Source organism: Agelaius tricolor, unplaced genomic scaffold (genome assembly GCF_023055355.1).
Source record: "Agelaius tricolor isolate 1412-34295 unplaced genomic scaffold, bAgeTri1.0.p SCAF_12, whole genome shotgun sequence".
NCBI classification, from domain to species: Eukaryota; Metazoa; Chordata; class Aves; order Passeriformes; family Icteridae; genus Agelaius; species Agelaius tricolor.
The window spans coordinates 26,441,745-26,459,469 of record NW_027269272.1 but is presented as its reverse complement, the minus strand read 5'-3'; the positions used below and the strand labels follow the sequence as shown (position 1 = coordinate 26,459,469).

At 51.3% G+C, this 17,725-nt stretch overlaps 1 long non-coding RNA gene across 1 annotated transcript; it reads right to left on the bottom strand.

Moving 5' to 3' along the window:
* Nucleotides 1–12,846: 12,846 nt before the first annotated feature.
* Nucleotides 12,847–17,402, bottom strand: LOC139595222 (uncharacterized). The gene is made up of 2 exons (XR_011680936.1): nucleotides 16,808–17,402; nucleotides 12,847–15,325 (listed from the first exon to the last, which is right to left on the bottom strand). It is a non-coding gene; the product is annotated as an uncharacterized lncRNA (long non-coding RNA).
* Nucleotides 17,403–17,725: the final 323 nt, after the last annotated feature.

Here is a 17,725-nt window from a genome sequence, read left to right as displayed (position 1 = left end):
CGTGCTCAGCCCCCAACCCAGACCCACAATGATGACAGCACCAGGCCCAGTGATTTCAGCTCTTTCAGCTCTTGACCCACAAGCTTTATTTTACTGTCTCTGTGCCACCCCGATATTTCCTATGCCGTGTTCAGCCCTGATTGCAGACCCACAATGATGACAGCTGCAGGCCCAGTGATTTCAGCTCTTTCAGCTCTTGACCCACAAGCTTTATTTTACTGCCAGCTCTCTTCTTCCAGCACCAGCTCTGTTTCTCCAGCTTCAAAGGGCAGCATCTTGATCTTGGCTCCAGCTCAGCAACAATTCAGCCCCCAGACCAGCCTCTCAAAGCCCACTCCACCAGCAATATTCCAGCCCTGCAGTGATTTTACCTGCCGCCCAACAATCCCCAGTAACTGTGCCAACCCCTGCATAAGTTCACCTCGAGACCCACAGCCCCATTCACAGGTCTAGGACCTTTTCTGTTTTCATTCAAATCACAGCCTTACAGTCCACTTCCCAACCCTACATTGATTTTGGTTCCACCTCTAGAGGTTCCATCCCAGGTGCCAACAATATTGTACCATCGACGGGGTTTTCAGGCGCAAGGCTGCAGCCCCCTTTTGCAGTCCACATGTTCTGTTCTAGTTTCAGTCACAATCCCCAGCCCCTGCAGCCATGTCACAGGCCTACAGTGATTTTGCAGCAAGAACACTAAAGTCTCCCTGCCAGCCCTATGGTTCCTATGCCGTGCTCAGCCCCCAACCCAGACCCACAATGATGACAGCACCAGGCCCAGTGATTTCAGCTCTTTCAGCTCTTGACCCACAAGCTTTATTTTACTGTCTCTGTGCCACCCCGATATTTCCTATGCCGTGTTCAGCCCTGATTGCAGACCCACAATGATGACAGCACCAGGCCCAGTGATTTCAGCTCTTTCAGCTCTTGACCCACAAGCTTTATTTTACTGCCAGCTCTCTTCTTCCAGCACCAGCTCTGTTTCTCCAGCTTCAAAGGGCAGCATCTTGATCTTGGCTCCAGCTCAGCAACAATTCAGCCCCCAGACCAGCCTCTCAAAGCCCACTCCACCAGCAATATTCCAGCCCTGCAGTGATTTTACCTGCCGCCCAACAATCCCCAGTAACTGTGCCAGCCCCTGCATAAGTTCACCTCGAGACCCACAGCCCCATTCACAGGACTAGGACCTTTTCTGTTTTCAAATCACAGCCTTACAGTCCACTTCCCAACCCTACATTGATTTTGGTTCCACCTCTAGAGGTTCCATCCCAGGTGCCAACAATATTGTACCATCGACGGGGTTTTCAGGCGCAAGGCTGCAGCCCCCTTTTGCAGTCCACATGTTCTGTTCTAGTTTCAGTCACAATCCCCAGCCCCTGCAGCCATGTCACAGGCCTACAGTGATTTTGCAGCAAGAACACTAAAGTCTCCCTGCCAGCCCTATGGTTCCTATGCCGTGCTCAGCCCCCAACCCAGACCCACAATGATGACAGCACCAGGCCCAGTGATTTCAGCTCTTTCAGCTCTTGACCCACAAGCTTTATTTTACTGTCTCTGTGCCACCCCGATATTTCCTATGCCGTGTTCAGCCCTGATTGCAGACCCACAATGATGACAGCTGCAGGCCCAGTGATTTCAGCTCTTTCAGCTCTTGACCCACAAGCTTTATTTTACTGCCAGCTCTCTTCTTCCAGCACCAGCTCTGTTTCTCCAGCTTCAAAGGGCAGCATCTTGCTCTTGGCTCCAGCTCAGCAACAATTCAGCTCCCACACGAGCCTCTCGAAGCCCACCCCAACAGCAATATCCCAGCCCTGCAGTGATTTTACCTCCCACCCAACAATCCCTAGTCACTTTACCTGCCCATTCATAAGTTCACCTCGATGCCCACAACCCCATTCACAGGTCTAGTACCTTTTCCATTTTCTTTCCAAGTCCCAGCCCCGCAGTCCACTTCCCAGCCCCACAGTGATTTCTGCTCCAACCCAAGAGGTGCAAGCACAGGCGCAGGCAATATTCTACCATCAACAGGGTTTCCAATAACAAGGTAGAAGCCCTCTTCGCACTCCACACATACTTTTCTAATTTCGCTCACAATCCCCAGTCCCTGGAGCCATGTCACAGGCCTACAGTGATTTCGCAGCAAGAACACTAAAGTCTCCCTGCCAGCCCTATGGTTTCTATACCATGCTCAGCTGCGATCCCAGACCCACAATGATGACAGCTGCAGGCCCAGTCATTTCAGCTCTTTCAGCTCTTGACCCACAAGCTTTATTTTACCGTCTCTATACCAGCCCTATATTTCCTATGCCATGCTCAGCCCCCAACCCAGACCCACAATGATGACAGCTGCAGGCCCAGTGATTTCAGCTCTTTCAGCTCTTGACCCACAAGCTTTATTTTACTGCCAGCTCTCTTCTTCCAGCACCAGCTCTGTTTCTCCAGCTTCAAAGGGCAGCATCTTGATCTTGGCTCCAGCTCAGCAACAATTCAGCCCCCAGACCAGCCTCTCAAAGCCCACTCCACCAGCAATATTCCAGCCCTGCAGTGATTTTACCTGCCGCCCAACAATCCCCAGTAACTGTGCCAGCCCCTGCATAAGTTCACCTCGAGACCCACAGCCCCATTCACAGGACTAGGACCTTTTCTGTTTTCAAATCACAGCCTTACTGTCCACTTCCCAGCCCCACATTGATTTTGGTTCCACCTCTAGAGGTTCCATCCCAGGTGCCAACAATATTGTACCATCGACGGGGTTTTCAGGCGCAAGGCTGCAGCCCCCTTTTGCAGTCCACATGTTCTGTTCTAGTTTCAGTCACAATCCCCAGCCCCTGCAGCCATGTCACAGGCCTACAGTGATTTTGCAGCAAGAACACTAAAGTCTCCCTGCCAGCCCTATGGTTCCTATGCCGTGCTCAGCCCCCAACCCAGACCCACAATGATGACAGCACCAGGCCCAGTGATTTCAGCTCTTTCAGCTCTTGACCCACAAGCTTTATTTTACTGTCTCTGTGCCACCCCGATATTTCCTATGCCGTGTTCAGCCCTGATTGCAGACCCACAATGATGACAGCTGCAGGCCCAGTGATTTCAGCTCTTTCAGCTCTTGACCCACAAGCTTTATTTTACTGCCAGCTCTCTTCTTCCAGCACCAGCTCTGTTTCTCCAGCTTCAAAGGGCAGCATCTTGCTCTTGGCTCCAGCTCAGCAACAATTCAGCTCCCACACGAGCCTCTCGAAGCCCACCCCAACAGCAATATCCCAGCCCTGCAGTGATTTTACCTCCCACCCAACAATCCCTAGTCACTTTACCTGCCCATTCATAAGTTCACCTCGATGCCCACAACCCCATTCACAGGTCTAGTACCTTTTCCATTTTCTTTCCAAGTCCCAGCCCCGCAGTCCACTTCCCAGCCCCACAGTGATTTCTGCTCCAACCCAAGAGGTGCAAGCACAGGCGCAGGCAATATTCTACCATCAACAGGGTTTCCAATAACAAGGTAGAAGCCCTCTTCGCACTCCACACATACTTTTCTAATTTCGCTCACAATCCCCAGTCCCTGGAGCCATGTCACAGGCCTACAGTGATTTCGCAGCAAGAACACTAAAGTCTCCCTGCCAGCCCTATGGTTTCTATACCATGCTCAGCTGCGATCCCAGACCCACAATGATGACAGCTGCAGGCCCAGTCATTTCAGCTCTTTCAGCTCTTGACCCACAGGCTTTATTTTACTGTCTCTATACCAGCCCTATATTTCCTATGCCATGCTCAGCCCCCAACCCAGACCCACAATGATGACAGCTGCAGGCCCAGTGATTTCAGCTCTTTCAGCTCTTGACCCACAAGCTTTATTTTACTGCCAGCTCTCTTCTTCCAGCACCAGCTCTGTTTCTCCAGCTTCAAAGGGCAGCATCTTGATCTTGGCTCCAGCTCAGCAACAATTCAGCCCCCAGACCAGCCTCTCAAAGCCCACTCCACCAGCAATATTCCAGCCCTGCAGTGATTTTACCTGCCGCCCAACAATCCGTAGTCACTGTGCCAGCCCCTGCATAAGTTCACCTCGAGACCCACAGCCCCATTCACAGGTCTAGGACCTTTTCTGTTTTCATTCAAATCACAGCCTTACTGTCCACTTCCCAGCCCCACATTGATTTTGGTTCCACCTCTAGAGGTTCCATCCCAGGTGCCAACAATATTGTACCATCGACGGGGTTTTCAGGCGCAAGGCTGCAGCCCCCTTTTGCAGTCCACATGTTCTGTTCTAGTTTCAGTCACAATCCCCAGCCCCTGCAGCCATGTCACAGGCCTACAGTGATTTTGCAGCAAGAACACTAAAGTCTCCCTGCCAGCCCTATGGTTCCTATGCCGTGCTCAGCCCCCAACCCAGACCCACAATGATGACAGCACCAGGCCCAGTGATTTCAGCTCTTTCAGCTCTTGACCCACAAGCTTTATTTTACTGTCTCTGTGCCACCCCGATATTTCCTATGCCGTGTTCAGCCCTGATTGCAGACCCACAATGATGACAGCACCAGGCCCAGTGATTTCAGCTCTTTCAGCTCTTGACCCACAAGCTTTATTTTACTGCCAGCTCTCTTCTTCCAGCACCAGCTCTGTTTCTCCAGCTTCAAAGGGCAGCATCTTGCTCTTGGCTCCAGCTCAGCAACAATTCAGCTCCCACACGAGCCTCTCGAAGCCCACCCCAACAGCAATATCCCAGCCCTGCAGTGATTTTACCTCCCACCCAACAATCCCTAGTCACTTTACCTGCCCATTCATAAGTTCACCTCGATGCCCACAACCCCATTCACAGGTCTAGTACCTTTTCCATTTTCTTTCCAAGTCCCAGCCCCGCAGTCCACTTCCCAGCCCCACAGTGATTTCTGCTCCAACCCAAGAGGTGCAAGCACAGGCGCAGGCAATATTCTACCATCAACAGGGTTTCCAATAACAAGGTAGAAGCCCTCTTCGCACTCCACACATACTTTTCTAATTTCGCTCACAATCCCCAGTCCCTGGAGCCATGTCACAGGCCTACAGTGATTTCGCAGCAAGAACACTAAAGTCTCCCTGCCAGCCCTATGGTTTCTATACCATGCTCAGCTGCGATCCCAGACCCACAATGATGACAGCTGCAGGCCCAGTCATTTCAGCTCTTTCAGCTCTTGACCCACAAGCTTTATTTTACCGTCTCTATACCAGCCCTATATTTCCTATGCCATGCTCAGCCCCCAACCCAGACCCACAATGATGACAGCACCAGGCCCAGTGATTTCAGCTCTTTCAGCTCTTGACCCACAAGCTTTATTTTACAGTCTCTATGCCAGCCCTATATTTCCTATGCTGTGTTCAGCCCTGATTGCAGACCCACAATGATGACAGCACCAGGCCCAGTGATTTCAGCTCTTTCAGCTCTTGACCCACAAGCTTTATTTTACTGTCTCTGTGCCACCCCGATATTTCCTATGCCGTGTTCAGCCCTGATTGCAGACCCACAATGATGACAGCTGCAGGCCCAGTGATTTCAGCTCTTTCAGCTCTTGACCCACAAGCTTTATTTTACTGCCAGCTCTCTTCTTCCAGCACCAGCTCTGTTTCTCCAGCTTCAAAGGGCAGCATCTTGATCTTGGCTCCAGCTCAGCAACAATTCAGCCCCCAGACCAGCCTCTCAAAGCCCACTCCACCAGCAATATTCCAGCCCTGCAGTGATTTTACCTGCCGCCCAACAATCCGTAGTCACTGTGCCAGCCCCTGCATAAGTTCACCTCGAGACCCACAGCCCCATTCACAGGACTAGGACCTTTTCTGTTTTCAAATCACAGCCTTACTGTCCACTTCCCAGCCCCACATTGATTTTGGTTCCACCTCTAGAGGTTCCATCCCAGGTGCCAACAATATTGTACCATCGACGGGGTTTTCAGGCGCAAGGCTGCAGCCCCCTTTTGCAGTCCACATGTTCTGTTCTAGTTTCAGTCACAATCCCCAGCCCCTGCAGCCATGTCACAGGCCTACAGTGATTTTGCAGCAAGAACACTAAAGTCTCCCTGCCAGCCCTATGGTTCCTATGCCGTGCTCAGCCCCCAACCCAGACCCACAATGATGACAGCACCAGGCCCAGTGATTTCAGCTCTTTCAGCTCTTGACCCACAAGCTTTATTTTACTGTCTCTGTGCCACCCCGATATTTCCTATGCCGTGTTCAGCCCTGATTGCAGACCCACAATGATGACAGCTGCAGGCCCAGTGATTTCAGCTCTTTCAGCTCTTGACCCACAAGCTTTATTTTACTGCCAGCTCTCTTCTTCCAGCACCAGCTCTGTTTCTCCAGCTTCAAAGGGCAGCATCTTGCTCTTGGCTCCAGCTCAGCAACAATTCAGCTCCCACACGAGCCTCTCGAAGCCCACCCCAACAGCAATATCCCAGCCCTGCAGTGATTTTACCTCCCACCCAACAATCCCTAGTCACTTTACCTGCCCATTCATAAGTTCACCTCGATGCCCACAACCCCATTCACAGGTCTAGTACCTTTTCCATTTTCTTTCCAAGTCCCAGCCCCGCAGTCCACTTCCCAGCCCCACAGTGATTTCTGCTCCAACCCAAGAGGTGCAAGCACAGGCGCAGGCAATATTCTACCATCAACAGGGTTTCCAATAACAAGGTAGAAGCCCTCTTCGCACTCCACACATACTTTTCTAATTTCGCTCACAATCCCCAGTCCCTGGAGCCATGTCACAGGCCTACAGTGATTTCGCAGCAAGAACACTAAAGTCTCCCTGCCAGCCCTATGGTTTCTATACCATGCTCAGCTGCGATCCCAGACCCACAATGATGACAGCTGCAGGCCCAGTCATTTCAGCTCTTTCAGCTCTTGACCCACAGGCTTTATTTTACCGTCTCTATACCAGCCCTATATTTCCTATGCCATGCTCAGCCCCCAACCCAGACCCACAATGATGACAGCACCAGGCCCAGTGATTTCAGCTCTTTCAGCTCTTGACCCACAAGCTTTATTTTACTGCCAGCTCTCTTCTTCCAGCACCAGCTCTGTTTCTCCAGCTTCAAAGGGCAGCATCTTGATCTTGGCTCCAGCTCAGCAACAATTCAGCCCCCAGACCAGCCTCTCAAAGCCCACTCCACCAGCAATATTCCAGCCTGCAGTGATTTTACCTGCCGCCCAACAATCCCCAGTAACTGTGCCAACCCCTGCATAAGTTCACCTCGAGACCCACAGCCCCATTCACAGGTCTAGGACCTTTTCTGTTTTCATTCAAATCACAGCCTTACTGTCCACTTCCCAGCCCCACATTGATTTTGGTTCCACCTCTAGAGGTTCCATCCCAGGTGCCAACAATATTGTACCATCGACGGGGTTTTCAGGCGCAAGGCTGCAGCCCCCTTTTGCAGTCCACATGTTCTGTTCTAGTTTCAGTCACAATCCCCAGCCCCTGCAGCCATGTCACAGGCCTACAGTGATTTTGCAGCAAGAACACTAAAGTCTCCCTGCCAGCCCTATGGTTTCTATACCATGCTCAGCCGCGATCCCAGACCCACAATGATGACAGCACCAGGCCCAGTGATTTCAGCTCTTTCAGCTCTTGACCCACAAGCTTTATTTTACTGTCTCTGTGCCACCCCGATATTTCCTATGCCGTGTTCAGCCCTGATTGCAGACCCACAATGATGACAGCACCAGGCCCAGTGATTTCAGCTCTTTCAGCTCTTGACCCACAAGCTTTATTTTACTGCCAGCTCTCTTCTTCCAGCACCAGCTCTGTTTCTCCAGCTTCAAAGGGCAGCATCTTGATCTTGGCTCCAGCTCAGCAACAATTCAGCCCCCAGACCAGCCTCTCAAAGCCCACTCCACCAGCAATATTCCAGCCCTGCAGTGATTTTACCTGCCGCCCAACAATCCCCAGTAACTGTGCCAGCCCCTGCATAAGTTCACCTCGAGACCCACAGCCCCATTCACAGGACTAGGACCTTTTCTGTTTTCAAATCACAGCCTTACAGTCCACTTCCCAACCCTACATTGATTTTGGTTCCACCTCTAGAGGTTCCATCCCAGGTGCCAACAATATTGTACCATCGACGGGGTTTTCAGGCGCAAGGCTGCAGCCCCCTTTTGCAGTCCACATGTTCTGTTCTAGTTTCAGTCACAATCCCCAGCCCCTGCAGCCATGTCACAGGCCTACAGTGATTTCGCAGCAAGAACACTAAAGTCTCCCTGCCAGCCCTATGGTTTCTATACCATGCTCAGCTGCGATCCCAGACCCACAATGATGACAGCTGCAGGCCCAGTGATTTCAGCTCTTTCAGCTCTTGACCCACAAGCTTTATTTTACTGTCTCTGTGCCACCCCGATATTTCCGATGCCGTGTTCAGCCCTGATTGCAGACCCACAATGATGACAGCTGCAGGCCCAGTGATTTCAGCTCTTTCAGCTCTTGACCCACAAGCTTTATTTTACTGCCAGCTCTCTTCTTCCAGCACCAGCTCTGTTTCTCCAGCTTCAAAGGGCAGCATCTTGATCTTGGCTCCAGCTCAGCAACAATTCAGCCCCCAGACCAGCCTCTCAAAGCCCACTCCACCAGCAATATTCCAGCCCTGCAGTGATTTTACCTGCCGCCCAACAATCCCCAGTAACTGTGCCAGCCCCTGCATAAGTTCACCTCGAGACCCACAGCCCCATTCACAGGACTAGGACCTTTTCTGTTTTCATTCAAATCACAGCCTTACTGTCCACTTCCCAGCCCCATATTGATTTTGGTTCCACCTCTAGAGGTTCCATCCCAGGTGCCAACAATATTGTACCATCGACGGGGTTTTCAGGCGCAAGGCTGCAGCTCCCTTTTGCAGTCCACATGTTCTGTTCTAGTTTCAGTCACAATCCCCAGCCCCTGCAGCCATGTCACAGGCCTACAGTGATGTCGCAGCAAGAACACTAAAGTCTCCGTTACAGACCTATGGTTCCTATGCTGTGCTCAGCCGCGATCCCAGACCCACAATGATGACAGCACCAGGCCCAGTGATTTCAGCTCTTTCAGTTCTTGGCCCACAAGCTTTATTTTACTGCCAGCTCTCTTCTTCCAGCACCCGCTCTGTGTTTCTCCAGCTTCAAAGGGCAGCATCTTGCTCTTGGCTCCAGCTCAGCAACAATTCAGCTCCCACACGAGCCTCTCAAAGCCCACTCCACCAGCAATATTCCAGTCCTGCAGGTTTTTTAGCTCCCACCCAATAATCTCCAGTCACTTTGCCAGCCCCTGCATAAGCTCACCGCAATTCCCACAGCCCTGTTCACAGGTCTAGCACCTTTTCCACTTTCAAATCCCAGCCCCACATTCATTTCATCTCCACCTCTAGAGGTGCCATCACAGGCGGAAGCAATAGTCTACCACTAACTGGGTTTTCAGGCGCAAGGTTGCAGCCCCCTTTCCCACTCCACACATCCTGTTCTACTTTTGGTCACAATCCCCAGCCCCTGCATCCATGTCACAGGCCTACAGTGGTTTCGACACAAGAACACTTCTGTCACTGTGCGAGCCCCTGCATAAGTTCCCTTCGATGCTCACAGTCCCATTCTCAGCCTTAGTTTTTTATGCATTTTCAACCACAATCCCAGCCCCACAGTGATTTCAGCTCGTTCCCTAGAGATGCCATTACAAATCTCGACAATATCACGGCATTGACGGGGCTTTCAGGCACAAGGTTGCAGTCCCCTTTTCCACTTCACATATCCTGTTCTACTTTCAGTCACAATACTTAGCCCCAGTATTCATATCACAGGCCTGCAGTGAGTTTAGCACATAAATCATACAGTCTCTATGTCAGCCTTTCTGTCTCCATCCCATGTGCAGTCTCAATCCCAACCCCACCATTCCCCTTTCCCAGCCCCAGTGATTTCAGTTGTTGACCCACAAGCTGTATTTCACTGCCAGCTCTCTCCCTCCTAGCTGGCACTTTTCTCTAGCTCTGACAGGCAAAGCTGCTCTCAGGTTGAAACAGGGTTTTGGCTTCGGCTGCAGTTTTGGGGTTTCATATCCACATTCAGTATCACCATTCTCACCCCATTCTGGTAGTCATCATTCTATTTCCAGATTTTTCATTTGTGTGTCTCATTCTATGGTTACTCTTCAGATCTACAGTGAGTCTCCCTTTGAGCAGTAATTGATGCTGCAGCACTGCAGTCCCCACCCTGGCCCCAGTGATTTCAGCTCCAGTCCCACAAGCTTTATTTCACTGCCAGCTCTTCTGTTCCACTTCCTGCTCAACATCTTCACAGCAGTGCCACATAACGCTAGTACTGCTTCTTAGGGCAGGATCTTTGTTTTAGCTCTAGCTCTGTGTGGTTTGAGCTCAGATCGCAGCTCTTAACAGCAATTTCAGCTCCAACCCTGCAGTTCACCTCCCAGCTCCACATTCCCACAGGGGTTTTACCCCAAACCCTACCATATTTCTGTCTCCTCCAGCTCTGCTGCCTCAGCTCCAGCTCCTCAGCTTCCTACTGGCTGTAGCTAAAAGCTGCTCCTGCTTCTCACTGCAGCTTGGGGCTGTTGATAAGGTCACAAATCAATTACTGCCATCATTTCAATGTCTCTAGAAGCTATCCCACCCACCCCAGTGGGATCCCAACTTTGGGGACACTTGAGGCCTGAAGCTCAACATCTACCTTCTCCCTCACTCTGGCTCTCAGCCCAGCACCTGCACAAAGGCCCCCTCACCTCCTCGCAGGCAGCTCCAGGGGCTGGGAATAGCCACCGGGCTCCTGCTCCCCCATCCCAAAAGGCACCCTTGGGCTGGTTCTTGGGCCCTGGAACCCTCTGAGCCCCCACACCCTCAGCCTCTCTGCTTGGTACCACGGGGCAGGGGCTGGGAAGCCCCAGGCATGTCCTGCAGGCCCTGTGCTGCAGCTCTGTGCCCTTCTCCCATGGCGTTTTTCTAGCCCCAGCATTTCCACCGCTCCACATTGTTTTGGGCCTGACTCATGTCAATATCATTATTCCTGGGGTTTTATGTCCCCACTGATCTCACAACTGGTGTTTCAGCCCCAGTCCCACAACCCTTACTGAATTAACGTCAGGTATCTAGTAAACAAATCAAACCAAAAAGATGTAATAAAACGAGCAATGATAAAATAACACAATAAAGAAAAAAACCATTATAAGTAGAAACAAAATAAAGTAATAAAAATGCAAAAAAAGCAAGCTTTATTACTCGTATTCTGAACAATACTTTAAATCCAGAAACCGCGAAACGGCTACTTCCCGGCCCCCAGTGACAACACCCGGTTCCCCCCCGCGCCACTCCAGGCCCCACACCAGTCGCCAGCTACCCGAGCCGCGCAGGGCGCGGCAGAAAGAACTGGACACAACCGGTTCCCAGATGCTGCCGCAGGCGTCGCGTCCGTGCTCACCAGCGCTCCCCGGATCAGCTGCCACTGGGGTCCCGTCCCGGCGCAGCGCCGCTCCTCAGATCGCGCACCCACAGCTCCCGTCGCTCCAGCTCCGCCGCCGAACTGACGCCTGCGGCGCCTCAACGCACGCTATTTATGCCCCAGGGCCGGACCAGCCAGCCAATCACAACCCGAGGCAGCGCCTGCCGGCCCCACCAATCCCAGCCCGCCCATTCCCGCCGCGCTCGGCTCCGCGACCTCCCGCCGCCATTGCAGGGGCCGCGTCCGCCCGCTCCCCGCCGTCTGCCCGTTTCCCTGGACCAGAACCTGATCCCGGTCAGGACCTGAACTGAAGCTCGCTCCCGGCCCGCCCTTCCCGGCCCCAACAGCGCCTGCCGAGGCAGCGGCAGCGGGGACACAGTTCCGCCGGCTCCCAAAGCGGCGGTGGCGGGAGCGGCGCCTCAGGCGTACGGGGGAGTGGGGCCAGGCTGAGGGGCCGGGCCGCGACTGAGCGGGCTGAGATTGGCGGGACCGCGCCCGGATTGAAAGGGCGTCTGTGATTGGACAGGGCGGGCGGAGAAAGGCGGGCCGGGATTGGCAGTCTTGGGAGCCGTGAGGCTGCGGCCCGTGGGAGCGTGGGGCGGAGCCTGGGCTGCCCGAAGGGTCCGCGGGCGCCGTGGGTCCCGCTCGCGAGACCCTCCCCCGTCCCCTCATCCGGCCCTCTCTCGTGCCCAGGTCCCGGCGAAAAGACCCCCGCAGAGCCCCTACCGGAGCGCCCCATCGGCACTCGGGGCAGGGGCGGGGAGGGGGGCGGTGGGGGTGGTGCAGCCCGGGAGTGGTTCCGGGTCGCAAAGGCGGACTCTGCGACAGCAGCGCGGACTAGGGAGCGGCGGCGACTTGGTGAAGAGGAGGTTTGGTAGCGGCGGCGACATGGTGAGGAGAGGGTTTGGCAGCGGGGAGTGGGGAGGGCGTGCAGAGCCCGCTCCGGGCTCTGGGCGCCTCTTCCCCTGCAGTGCTTCCGCTTCTGCGGGGACTTGGCCTGCCCCGACTAGCCGAGATCAGCACCCTGGCCAAAGTTACGTGCCCGCGTCCCCCCGCCCGCTGCGGGCCCGCTGCTCACCCTCCTTCTCCCCCACAGTGGTCGGATGTTATAGATGATAAAACAATATTGGCTTTCCCATTCATAGATTAGCTTTTTGCATCACAAGTATTTTGATATGGTACAACTTGTACTTACTTTTAACTGCATTGTATTGTGTAATATGCCAGTTTATGTATGCACTGTGTATTTCATATGAATAGTAGTGTGATAAATACATCGTAGGCTTTAATAGAAAGTTAAAATAGAAACTAAAATACTTCTATGTAACTAACTCAGAGAATGGTGTAAAGCAATTACTGTGTTTCTTGTATCTGCGGATTGGCCCGGCCAAGTGATAAGATAACAGTGACAAAAACAAAGCATAAGCATCCAGGAAGATTTATCAGCTCTGTCGGCGCTATCAGGGAGTGTGAAGCAACAGGATAAAACTACAGGAAGAAATAAAATATTTAGACCTAATTTACAGAATGTTCTGCAGACAAGTCAGAGATTAAAACCAAACAAGAGAGTTCCTGGAACACCAAAAACTCAAAGGAATGTTTGAATAATGTATAAGCTAATGAATATGCGTGTAACCCCAGCAATGTAACCATATATATTGAACATGATTTTAAGCTACCTCTGTGCTCTGTGGCCGGGTGCCAAAAGCACCCCAGTGCTAGATTATTTTGTCCTTTTATCCTTTATTAAACTTTTAAAAATTTTAAAGAGTGAACTCTGTTTATCACATCAGTGATGCTTAAGCTGATCTGCATCCCAGTGCTTCGGGACCTGCTGGGGGAGGCCATCGAGGTAAGTGTGGGGCTACTGCAGTGGAGGCCAAGTATTTCAACACCACAATAGCATAATCAGCAACATTAATTAATTTTGTGTTCTTCATGCAAGCCTCAGCGTTAAGAACGCTACCAGCCTCTACTAGCATTAATAATATGCATAGTAAGTGTTATTAGTATTAATATTTGGGTAAGAATTGTTAGTGTTAACACTGGTAGTAAGTGTGTTAGCTGGTGTTTACTGTGAAGCTCTGCTCTCCCACAGTATGACAAGATCCTGAAGCTGTCCTCAGGTGCAAAGTTAGGTGAGCACTGCTGTCCTTACCACGATCCCCCGATAGAGCCATGCTCCAGAGATGGGCAGCAATGAATCTGCAGATGCCTTCCCAAGGTGACAGAGCTCGCCCTCCCTCCCGTCTGCAGTCAGGGGATGTGAAGGCAACCATTGCTGTCCTCAGCTTCATCCTCTCCAGTGTAGCCAAGCACAGTATAGACAGTGAGTCTCTGTCAAGTGAGCTGCAGTAGCTAGGACTGCCCGAAGACAGGGGAAACCCTCAGGGTGGCACCATAAGCCAGACCTGATGGGAGGACAGGCTGCCTGCTGTGCTGTCCTCCATCAGCTCCCTCTGTGCCATCAATCCCTGGGGGCTCCTCAGGTGCTTTGGTGAGGTTTGGCAGCTGCAAGTCTGGTGTGAACAGAGGGATTCTTCTCTTGTCTCCCCTCACAAGCAAAGCATGCCAGCCAGTTGTGCTGTTCTACACATGACTGACCCACAAAATTGCAGGAGACTGAGGACTTGTAACAGGTGCACAACAGGTTCAAAAGGAACTTGGGAAAAAACCTCTGTCTTTCTCAGTCCAAAGGGACAGCAGGGCTCACATCTGCTCACAATAATCCTCTGGAGAGGGGAGCAATGTTTGTATGGAAAGATGACTGAGGGTAAAATCAGAGAAAACTAAGTTACATTTGTATCCTAACAGGAGTTACAACGGGACAGAAATTTTAGGGTAAAATACAGATGCTGTTCCCAGGATGGAACTGGGTTGGCATGCTGCACAATGATTCCCCATACAACCATAAGCACCTGCTAAGGGAAGGGTGCAGTGGAATGGAGATACCTCGACCAGGCTCTGCCAAAATCCTTGGCAGCAACTTGATGGTACTTTGAAGCTGATTAACTGCATAGCAGCTGTGAGAGAGATGTCTTGCTGCCAAGCTAGCAATGTGGCAAAATCGCTTTCCTCAGATGAACGTGGTTTATTATAGCCTAATTGTAATATTAATGCACACCTCCATCCCAAAGTTAACTGCCTCCAAATTATGAAAACCTCTCAATGAAAATGAGCCCTATACATTTTTTTGATTGTATCTTTGAAAGTGAAGTGAGAGGATTTTACACCAGTCAGTAGCAAATATATGCATGAGTAGAGTCACTCAAGCTTCACCTAAATATAAAGAAATACTATAAAAGTAAGCCAAGAATGGAGAAAAAGTTAGTGAAGGCTCCATCATAACTGCTGGGATCAGTCAATGGGCTGAACCTGTCTTCTGCCCCATAGGAACCCCTGTTGGGTTAGAAATGCACTCTGCCTGCTGAATATTTTTATTGGGGACTACAACTTCTCCGTATATTGCTTTGAGTAAGTTTTTGCAGTCAAATACTATCACTGACAGATACCATCACCAACAATTCCTGAACCTTAACCTGTCACAATTTCATAAAAAGCATAGTTCCATAAACTGTTCCATAAAATTCCAAAGTGTGACTCCTTCATGGATGCTAGCAGTTGCCAGCAGCAGGTAACATATTCAAATAAGAAGTCCTACTGAGAGGTCATAAAGTGGAAAGACCTGCTGAGGGGTCTCCATTACGTTCTTGGCCTATTTCCGTGAATGTCAGTCAGACTTCCCTCCAATCCAGCAGGACTGCTCAATGAAGGGTCCCTGTAACAGGATGCTGACAGACTGGTCAGCTTTTCTGGTGCACTGATAGCTGGGCAGCTTGTTTTTCCTGGAATTTCTTGAGCAGCAAAAGTGCTCCATAAGCGCTTCTCAAGTAATATCCTCCTGTGAAGGACAGCAAAGAAAGAACTTCTCAGAATGGTCCCAGTCACAAGTACAGGCAGTTTTCTTTGAGATACCTAAATATCCACAGAGAGGCACCCAGCCACACACATAGATATGAAAGTCCCTGTATTCTATTGCCAAAATATTTACACACAAAAGTAAAACAGCTCTCTTGCTTGCAAAACACTGGAAGGTATGTTCTCAGCCGCTCGGAGAGATGCAGTGGTTGCATGTGCTCCATATTACACAGCGGTGCCCATGGCTGGTTCCTCTTGTGCTGAGGAAAGCTGATTCCTTAAATGACTCCTGAGTGCTTACTCCACTCTTGGAACACCAGCTTTATTCTAAACAATTTCCAAACACTGTTTTAGTTTCTTTCCAAGCTTTGGAGGTGGATGAAATAACCATGGCTGTTCAAACAAAGTAAGACAGTCTACCAGTGTTCATCAACTTAAAAGCAACCACCCTCAAGGGCAATAAAGCAACAACTGAGTGTGAGATTTGTACTCTGGAATCATCCCAAAGAATTGCCTTTGTTTTTAAAACAACAACTGATCTGTCACCTTCTTAGCATTCCCCATAACATCCAACTAGTTCAGGAGATGGTGTGTACAGTCATGCATAGTCCACCTTTATAATAGGGGTAGAGAACAAATTAAAGCCACAACAGAGTTACCAATGTACAAAAGAAGCTGCAGGGTCTCAAGAGTCTCAACAGGAGGTAACAGTCCTCAGCAACCAGAAGAAACAAAAGACATGCTGTCTACTTTTCTTTTTAAAGTCAACTATTTGAGTGGGAGCGTCTAGCTAAGAGGTAGCACAGTCTCTTCAGAGGTATTCAGATGCATTCTATGCCCACAGTAGTATTTTCTGTATTACTGACAGCATTCCCTCTCAGCCTTTAGCTTTGCAACAAGATTAACACATAAAATTCATGCAAGACCCATTAGACAAATTTGACAATACATTACAGTTGAAATGCACAACCCCAAAGCACTAAACATTTTTTTCTGTACAGTAGAGCTGAGCTAGTGCAAATGACAGGCCCAGCCAATAGACAGCCTTCCTTTGCTGCATTCAAAACAACGTGACAATAGTCCAGTAAACCTTTCTGCTTTTCAAACACGTGCATGATCTCCAGCTTCACATCTCAAGTATCTTCCATGCTAAGATTCCTAACAATGCACTCAAGGATGCTCTGTGCCCCAAGCAAGGTACAGACTAGTGCCAAATTGGAGGAATCATGGCATGAATTCTCTCAGGCATACCGGCATGCAAGAGGATATAGCAATTTCAGAAAGCCAAGATATAGCAGGAACAGGAAACCTCCCTTTTGATTGCTCACTACAGGGGTTTCTGGTATAGAAACCACTGAACTGGACTTCACTGAGCTGCAACACAAAGCTGCTCACAGCAGTCAAAGGCAAGAAGTGCACACAGCACCAAGAAGCAGCACCTGGACTTCGGGGAACATAACCTTACCGAGCTCCAGAGGGGAATGACGTTTGGGAACAATTCTTGCTGACTGGAAGCAATTCAGGCCACAGAAGCAACAGGAGACTACGAATGCCTGGCGGCAGCACCGCCACAGCTGTGCGATTTGCACTCTGGGCACTGTGGCCCCACAAGGGCAGGACAAGCACGAGGCGGAGGCACCCAGGGAAGGCGTGAGGTCCCGGCTGCGGTACGGCACGTTTGTTACAGCACGAGGCGGCGGCACCCAGGGAAGGCGTGAGGTCCCGGCTGCGGTACGGCACGTTTGTTACAGCACGAGGCGGCGGCACCCAGGGAAGGCGTGAGGTCCCGGCTGCGGTACGGCACGTTTGTTACAGCACGAGGCGGCGGCACCCAGGGAAGGCGTGAGGTCCCGGCTGCGGTACGGCACGTTTGTTACAGCACGAGGCGGCGGCACCCAGGGAAGGCGTGAGGTCCCGGCTGCGGTACGGCACGTTTGTTACAGCATGAGGCGGCGGCACCGAGCGGAAGAAGCCGCGCCGTGTGGGCGGCGGTCCCGGGGCACTGCGCGTGCGCAGCTGCGGCCGCTCCCTGCACACCGCGGCTCTCCCGAGTCAGCATCACCTCCTGTCAGCCAGCAGGTGGAGACAGCGAGCTGTCCCAGACGCAGCTTCCCTCCCCCCGGCCCGCCGCTGCGCATGCGCAGTAACTCACTGTGCTGCGCGTGCGCCGCTCTCCGAGTCGTCGCTCATCGCTTTGCTTTTTTGAGTCCTGCCGCCATGTGCACGCATTTTTGCTGGGTGTTTTTATCTTTGAGGAGTTTTATTACTCCTTTTTAATTGCGCATGCACGGTGCTGCAGAGTTCGTATGCACGGGTGGGATTCTCTGTGCTGCACACTATGTGCAGCGTTAACGAGCAGAAGAGCCCAGCCCGTGCTTACGTT